Here is an 8,925-nt window from a genome sequence, read left to right on the forward strand (position 1 = left end):
TCCGGCTCCGTGTCTCCTACTCCTGCACCCCAGGCTGCCCCCTCATACCAGCCTGGGACCCCTCGGCAGCTTCAAACTGGCCTTGGGCCCCACGGCCTGGAAATCAGGCCCGCTCCTCACTCACAGGCCCCCTCAGGACCCTCCCACTCCTATCCAGTCACAGAGACCCCCGTCCCACCGGCTCCGGGCACACACACTGGGGCAGCTTTGGGCTGAGAGCACAGGCTTTGGAGGAAGATAAGCCTGGCCCTGCCCTGATTCTGGCCCTTTCTGCTTGGTGCCTTGGAGCAGGGTCAGTACCTGCTCTGAGTCTCCTTTGTCATCTGTGAAACTGAGGTGATTCCTGTCCCAGAGCCTATCATAAAGATCCAGTGTGCCGGGCTCCTGACCAGAGCCCAGTAATGGTCACTTTTCCTTCTTTGCAAAGGGGCCCTCATCCGATGGCAGGGTCCCTGCTCAGATGGGGCCCCCTTTCCCAGTCTGGCTTTCCCCTCCCACGAGCTGATTGCTCAGGGCAGGGGGTGGGGGTGGAGGGAAGTGTGGGCAGGGCCCGAGAGGGTGGGCCGCTGCCATCTCAAGGCTCTCCTGCACCCGCTTCCCGGCTCCTCATGTTCCTCGGTTTTTCCAAGGAGGCTTCGGAGAGGCCAGGGGGTAGGAGCTGGAGGAGCTGAGGGCTGCAGAGATCCTGAGCCCCTCTGGGACAGGGCCGAGGCTTCCTCCTCCTGAGGGTTGCCAGGCATGCACATCACACGCCAGGATCTCACGTGCTGTCCACTCAGATTCTCACAGCCCCGTGCAGGGAGTCCTGCCATTGCCCCCATCTTGCAGATGAGGACACTGAGGCCCTCAGTGCGTCCTCGGCCATGCAGTGAACAAAAGGCAGGAACAGGATTCAGATCGAGGTCTCTGGAGCCATACTCCTAACTTCCGCAAGGCTCAGGGAGCATTTGTGGAGGCCATTGAGGGAAACGTGCACTCATTGAAACCCTGCTGTGTACAAGGGGAAGGCTGGCACTGATTTTTTTCTTTCTCGCCTCTGTACAACACTGGGGCTAGGCCTTGTGACCCCTCTATAGAATTGAGGCAGCTGAGCTTGGGGGTAGGGGGGGAGGAGCTGGCCCAGAGGCTACTCAGCCAGTTGTGGGGAAGGATCCAGTGGTACGGAGCCAGAAGAGGATGGTGTCCGGGCCTCCACAGAAGAGGGGGCCTGGGTGGGGGGAAGCGGCTCCTGGCCTCAGTGAGCGAGCAGGGGGGTGCTGCCCGTGGTGAGCAGGAGGAAGTCGCTGTGGGTGGCGGTGGGTTTGAGGTGCCGGAGGCTGAGTGATGTGGCCGGGAGGTGAGCTCCCCATCTGCAGGCCTGGTCAGCAGGAGACACGGGTGTGAGTGGGGAGGCTGGGATTCAGGGCACGGAGGAGATCAGGCTGCTCAGGGAATTTGTGCCTCCTGGCCCCTGGGGCTGGTGCTGGGGGGCCGCAGGAGCTGGTGTTGAGTGTAAGGACAGACTCAGAAGGGCTGGGGAGAGATGGAGGTGAACAGGGAACGAGGTGTCTGGGGGACAGCCTGGAGGAGGCGAACCCTTGAAAGACACAAGGCCTTAGGGTGTGGAGGGGGGTGGGACTGTGAGCAAAGGCCGTGGGAGATTGAGAAAGAGGTTCTGGGAATGTTGAGTAGTGTCTTCTGGCTGGAGGTGGGGGTGGGGCTGGTCGCTTGGGGTGGGGGAGGGTGGAAAGGCTGGCCGGTCTCTCGGGGTCGGGAGTGGGGGTGGGGGTTCGGCACAGGCCTCAGGGCTTTGGATTTCAGCCCGTGAAGAAGCCAGAGCCAAGGAAAAATTGTAGGTAGGGAAACGCCCATGGGAGAGTCAGCACAGAAGCACACACCCCAGGGCCACTCAGAGAAGCAGTCGCCCCCACCCCCGACCCGGCCAGCTGTGTGACCTGGGGCACAAGAGCCCCGTTTCCCTTGTCTGTAAAATGGCACTGAGAGTAAATTCACAGGATCACGGGAGGCAGAAAGAGTTAATGCAGGTTGATGACCGACTGACCGACCACAGGGCTTGACCCAGGCCGGGTCCTTTCAGGGGTGGGCGTTGTTCTGGCCCCACAGCACCTTATGAGCGCTCGCCTTGGGTACCACTGGGGTCTCCTGCAAACCTGGAATAAGCCTCGTCTGTGTTGGTAACGGCCCCAACTTCAAGTATGAATAAGCAAATGAACTTGGCCACGGGGCTCTTGTTCTCCCTGAGTCAAAACCAAATTCCACGCAACACCCAAGGTGTGACAGGACATGCCACACAGACCAGTGCCTCCCTCCTCCCGCTGGCTCAGTTCACACTGGTCCCCCGGAGCTCTTCTCCCAGGTGGCTGCCTAGCTGGCTCCTTCCCTTGTTCCCGAGGCTCGTTCATGTGTCTCCCTCTCTGGGAGCCGGTCCCATCCACCCTCTTCCTGCTGCAAACTGCCCCCCCACCGGTCTGGGATTCCCTGCTGGGCAGTCTCCTTGCCTAGAGCACCTGCTACCTGCTCGCCTACTCTCAGTATGTATCCCCTGCCTTTCCTGCACCAGAACAATTCCAGAAGGACAGGGATTTTTGCCCGTGTGGTCGCCTGGCCCATAGAGGCCCCGAGCAGATATTTGTTGGCTGTCCTAATGCAGTAAAGAGCCCGCCCAGGGCTCTGACCAGAGCTTGGGGAGTTCTGAGGGGCCCAAGGAGCCTCTCCCAGTGTCTCAACCATGAGAGGAAGTTGCAAGACGGCCATTTCTGTACATGGGCTCAGCTCCTTTTGGTCAACTTTCCCAGCTCATGCTCTGAGGCCTGAGTTTTCCCACAAACCCCGTCACGCCCTGTGGGGACCACTTGCTGGGAAGGTGTAAGGGGGTGCAGTTACCTCTTTTTAGAGCTCTTTGGAGCTGAACAGGAGGGTCTGTGAGATGAGGGGTTGTGTCCCCCTTGTGGACTCAGCTTCGAGGGCACTCTGCCCACGTTTCCTGTTGCCTGTGATTGCAATAGCACCCAGCCTACCCCGTCAGCCACCCAGCCCAGTGGGGGCAAAGGGCGCACAGTGCTCCACCACCCCAGGCCTGCCTGACCTCCCTGTCACTTTGCAGGGCCCAGCCCTACATGGCCTCCCCCTCAACCAATGGGGTGGGAACAGCAGTGTCATGTGCTGCTGGTGGGAGGGTGAGCTGGTCCAACTTTTACCCAGGACAGTGTGACAATAGCTTTGTGGCTCTCTCCCTCTCTACTTAAAGCTTTAGAATGAAGCACACTTAAAACTAATATAGTGTTATATGTCATTTATACCTCAATATTAAAAAATTCATCTTGGGAGTTCCCGTCGTGGTGCAGCGGATGTGAATCCAACTAGGAACCATGAGGTTGTGGGTTCGATCCCTGGCCTCGATCAGTGCGTTAAGGATCCAGCAACGCTGTGAGCTGTAGTGTAGGTTGCAGATACGGCTCGGATCTGATGTGGCTGTGGCTGTGGCATAGGCCGGCAGCTGTAGCACCTATTCAACTGCCAGCCTGGGAACCTCTGTAGGCCACAGATGCGGCCGTATAAAGCAAAAAGCCAAAAAAAAATTCATCTCATTTGACATGAAAAGAGCGAGTCAAATTATAATCTATATATTATATTTATAATACCTAATTAAATTTTTCTTCATTTTTAAAAATGAAAAAAAAACTTCTGTGCACCTACATTAGAGACTCTGAATAATTTTCTGGTCTCTTTTCCAATGAGTTAAGACAGAGAGCTATGTCATTTTCAATATTACGTATAGTTGAAGGACTTTTTATTTCCATTTTAGGTAGTTTTGATACTGTTCATTAGCATCTAAAGGGAGGTGCGCAAGAGTTTTTGACTCAGCCTGTATTTATTTGTGGTGATTCTCTTTTCACTATCAATCTCTTAACCGTCAAGATTGGCCTTGGAAAATTAAATATAGAGAAAGGAGGATCTACAGTGTTAGAGTTTCTTTCTGTTCAAACATTTACTTCTGCAGAAGTAGGCCTTTCTCCTACAGAGTTTTCATTTAAGGCAGAAAAAAAAGTTTGGTTCTTTGCTGTTGAAGGATGTTTTTTTGAAACAAGCAAACGTGAAAGCATGAGAACCATCACCTAGAGCCAGCCAGCACTGCAGTCCATCCAGCCCAGGAAAACAACCTTTAATTCAAATCCTACCCCCAACTATTCCAGTGGATACACCCCTTCAGCCTCCCTGAGGAAAAAAAAAAAAAAAAAAAAAGCAGCACTGCTCTTTGAGCCAGCATTTCAACTTTTGGAAATTTATTCTAGACATACATATGTGTAAATTAGCAAATTTTATCACTCGTAGGATTGCTTTTTTTCTTTGTTGGCTGCACCCTCGGCATGTGGAAGTTCCCCGACTGGGCATCAAACCCACACCACAGCAATGGCAGCAGTGACAACACTCGATCCCCAACCCACGGAGCCACAAGAGAACTGCAAGTGCAGTATTATTTATAACAGCCAAAGATTGGAAAAAATCTGAATGTCTATAGAAAAGAGACTGGTTAAATAACTTTTGAAATTATGGAATACTACACAGCAAGGAAAACCTCCCATGGCTACATGCAACGACATAGTGGGGAAAAAAGAAGCAGGACCCTAAAGAATATTTACACCTTGATTCTTTTTGGATAAGGACGAAAATCTATTAAGATAAAAACTAAACTATACTGTTAGAGACGTTTACATAAGTGGGAAAACTATGAAGAAAAATAATTATTGAAAAAGTTAGGATAGTGTTACCTCTAGAGAGAGGGAGAATATTTGGGGGATGGTTCTGTAGTGATGGCAACATTTTTGTTTGTTTTTGCGCTTTTTTTTTTTTTTTTTTTTTTTTTTGGCTGCACTCACAGCATATGGAAATTCTCTGGGCCAGGAATTAAACCTGTGCCATAACAGTGACCCCGGCCACCGTGTGACAATGCTGGATCCTTAAGCTGCTGAGCCACACGGGAACTTCTGGCAATGTTTTATCTCTTGACCTAGATGGTGGTTACAGTAGTGTTAGCTTCACAATTATTTTTTAAGTTGTACATAAATGTTTTGTGCATACTTTGGTATGAATGGGATCTCTCATGATTGAAAAATATGACAATCTAAGAGTTTCCGTTGTGGTACAATGGGATCAGTGGCATTTCTGCAGCATGAGAATGCAGGTTTGGTCCCCGGCCTGGCACAGTGGGTTAAAGGATCCCGCGTTGCTGCAGCTGTGGCACAGGTGGCAACTGAGGCTCAGATCTGATCCCTGGCCTGGGAACTCCATATGCTGCAGGACTGCCAAAAAAAAGAAAAAAAAAACAACCAAAAAACAGTATCACAGTCCTTTCAAAGAGCAGATGAATGTATTGTCATTAAAAAGAATAAGACAGGGAGTGTCCATTGTGGCTCAGCAGGAACAAACCCGACTAGTATCCATGAGGATGCAGGCTGATCCCTGGCCTCAATCATGGGTTAAGCATCCAGTGTTGCTGTGAGCTATGGTATAGATCACAGATGAGACTTGGATCCGAGCTGCTATAACTGTGTTGTAGGCCGGCAGCTGTAGCTCCGACTCAACCCCTAGCCTGGGAACTTCCATTTGCTGCGGGTGGGGCCCTAAAAAGAGAACAACAACAGCAAAAAGACAGCTCTGTATGCATGGGCATGGGATGGATTTGGGGGGGAGAAAAGAAACAGCCCAAGTGAAGGATAGTGTATTTAGTACACCGCCTCTGCGTAAAATTAAAAAAAGACTCTATCTGGCTCTATGCTTCTGTCTGCTTAGACTATTGCTAGAAAAATACCCAAGACTTGGGGAATGGGTACCTTTTAGATTTTATATAGCGTGTTTTACCTATTCAAAAATAAAATAATTTAAAAACTCTTTTGCCTCTTGTCCCCCGAAGCAACTAAGATTTTTAGTCTCAGACCAATGTCTTACCCACAAGAATGTGAACCACACACCAACATGACGCACCTGATGAGCTCCAGCCAGCTGGGGACCCTCTCTGGTCCTGTATCCTCTGCTGCAGAAGCAAGAGGCCAGGCCTGTGCTCCTCTGAGGTCCCATTGCTTCCCCACTGGCTGGCCTGTCTCCTCTCTCCCTCCCTCTTTGGTCACCGCCCCCCTCACCCCCACTTCTGTTTCCTCCCTGCCCCCCCCCACCCCCGCACTAGGACCCAGCCTTTCTGAGGGCCCCAGAAGGCAGGTTCGTGCCCCAGATCTCCATTCCCGAGTTGTGTGACTCTAGGCGAGTCACTGACCTCTTGAGCCTCAGTGTAATAGATGGTTGTCCTGGTTATGTGAAATCACAAAGGTGGAAGCAGCCAGCACAGGCACTCTGAAAATAATTTCTCCCTATTAAGGAGCCGTTAGCCCTGGCACTGTGGTTTGTCAGACCTTCCCTGCTCTGCTTGGAACTGCCTAGAATCGAGATCCTATTTTGAAGGCCTCAAATAACTGCAGGTCTCTGGGAATGAATGGGAGGCTCTGGGAAGAGGCCTCGGGTGCCCTTTGGGCGGAGGGGCAGCAGAAGGAAGGAAGAGCAGGAGTTGCTGGTGTATGAATGGGCACGGAACGTGAGGGACAGTTCTGCCAATTTCCAGAGATTTGGGGCCCTGGATCTTTTATGGGTCTCCTTACCCAGGCCCCTTGGCCTTGGCCAGACTTGGGACAATGGCATCTCTTTCTTCTCCTGTGGCGCCTTGAGACTTAGGTCTCAGGGACCCATAGCTGACCTGGTCTGCTACCCCAGCTCCCAGGCTGGGGACTCAAAAAGCTCATTGCCTTCTTGTCCTGTCTTGCTTCTAGCCGAGAGGATAGCAGCTCACTGGTGACTCCTTTGTTCGCTCTCCCCTCCTTGACTTTGCTCCTTGACTTTGGTTCCTCAGCCAGACATGCTCTTTCCCTCACTTTTCACTCGTGTTTTCCTGCCCTTGGCCCTGACCTAATTAACTGTTCCCTGGCACCTCTGTGCCCCAGCCCCGAAGAACCAGTCTGTCTGCTTACACCTCTGTTCTCTTTGCAGGCCTGTGAGCTCCTGGAGGCCAAGGACATGCCTCATTCATGTTTATGTCCCCTTTCTGGGCCCAGCACGTGGAGGAGCCTCAATCAAAAGTTAGCGATTGGGAATTCCCTTTGTGGCTCAATGGGTTAAGCATAGTGTCTATGAGGTTGTGGGTTTAATCCCTGGCCCCATTCAGGGGGTTAAAGATCTGGCGTGGCCCTGAGCTGTGATGTAGGTCACAGATGAAATTTGGATCCTGCATTGCTGTAGCTGTGGCACGGGCCAGCAGTTGAAGCTCTGATTTGACCCCTAGCCTGGGAACTTCCATATGCCAGAGGTGTAGCCCTCAAAAGACCAAGAAAAAAAAAAAAAAAAAAAGAACAATGAATGAATGAATGAACACATCAAGCAGGACCTGGTGCAATAGACCTACTCCCCACACACATCCAATGGGCTAGGACTAGACTTTGATGGGAAAGTGGGGACAAGGATGGATCTGCTCCTTTTTGGGGAGGGCCTTGGTCAAGTTCCTGGAAGTCCTGAGGTCTGGTAACTCGGACCCCTGGGAGAGTCCCAAGAGTGCATTCAAAAAAAATCAGTGAAGATTGTAGGCAAAAAAGATCTAATGGAGAACACAGACTTGTGAATTCCTGGTCTTTGCTGCAAGTAAATAAGCACTAGGGGATCTGGGATTCCAGTGACAGGAAGGAGGCTGGCAAGTCACTGGGGAGGGATATAAAGCAACTACTCAGGGGAGGAAACGGAACACTCAAGAAGTTCTTCTCAAGAGAAGTAGACTCATCAGAGATCAATAGATCAAAAAATATCTCTATTCATCCTTCTGCCCTCCAGACTAGATCAGGAACTCCTTGAAGGCAGGGATCTTGTCCGTTACCTCTCCTTTCCCCTTGAACTCAATTATGATTGGATGATACATAGATAGATGGATGAAGGGATGGATGGATGCGGGGGTTGGATGGTTGGGTAGTTGGGGGAATGTATGGACGGATGTATGAATGGATGGATGGCTAGATGGACAGGTGGATGAATGGATTAATGGGTGAACAAATTAATAGCAGGATATACAGTAGATAAACAGATGGAAAAATGGATGCGTCACGGATGGGCTGATATATAAACATATAGATGGCTAAAGGGACAAGCAGATAAATGGGTGGATGGGTGATAGACTAATAGATAAATGGGCTAACGAGTGAATAGTTGGATAAACTGATAGACAAATGAATGCACGGCTGGCTTTCATGAGTGGATGGATGGATTGACAAACAGACCGATAAACAAATCGATGAGAAAACAGATGAATGGATGGACAGACAAGAAAGGTTTGATATCAAGGCATTGGTCAGGGGTGGGGAAACTGAGAAATCTGGGCTGGGAATAGAGCACTTAGGGATCTGGGAGAAGCGGTGGTGCTTGGGAAACTGGGAAGAGAGGGTGGAAGAACGCTTCTGGTGGAAGGGAAGCCAGTGTAAAAGGACTAGGAGGAAAGGGGAAGTGGTACCATGCTGAAGACCCTGGCCCGGAGCCCAGCGCTAGGCTTGGCAGAACCGAGGGGCTGGGGGCCCAAGGGCCCAGGGAGAGCCAGGCCTGGGAATCAGCTGGATCAGAGCCCTCAGCCAGCCAGCCTGACCCCAGAAAATGGAGGCCCCAAGAGGCCATCCTTACCAGCTCTGACCCCAAGGAAGTGACTGTTGGGCACGTGGAGGGTCTCTAGAGAGGTAGGTGTTTGTGGGGTTAGGGGCTGGAGAGCCTCAGCAGGGCGGGGGCAGCAAAGGCCTCCCAGTGGTGAAGCTAGGCTTCCTCCCTCCTTCTCTTCCTCCCCACCCCAGCCCTCAAGGCCGCCCCTCATAGTCCCCGGCTTCCTCTGGGCAGGGGGCCTGGCCCCCATGGCCT

The sequence above is a fragment of the Sus scrofa genome, chromosome 2 (genome assembly GCF_000003025.6).
Source record: "Sus scrofa isolate TJ Tabasco breed Duroc chromosome 2, Sscrofa11.1, whole genome shotgun sequence".
Lineage (NCBI taxonomy): Eukaryota > Metazoa > Chordata > Mammalia > Artiodactyla > Suidae > Sus > Sus scrofa.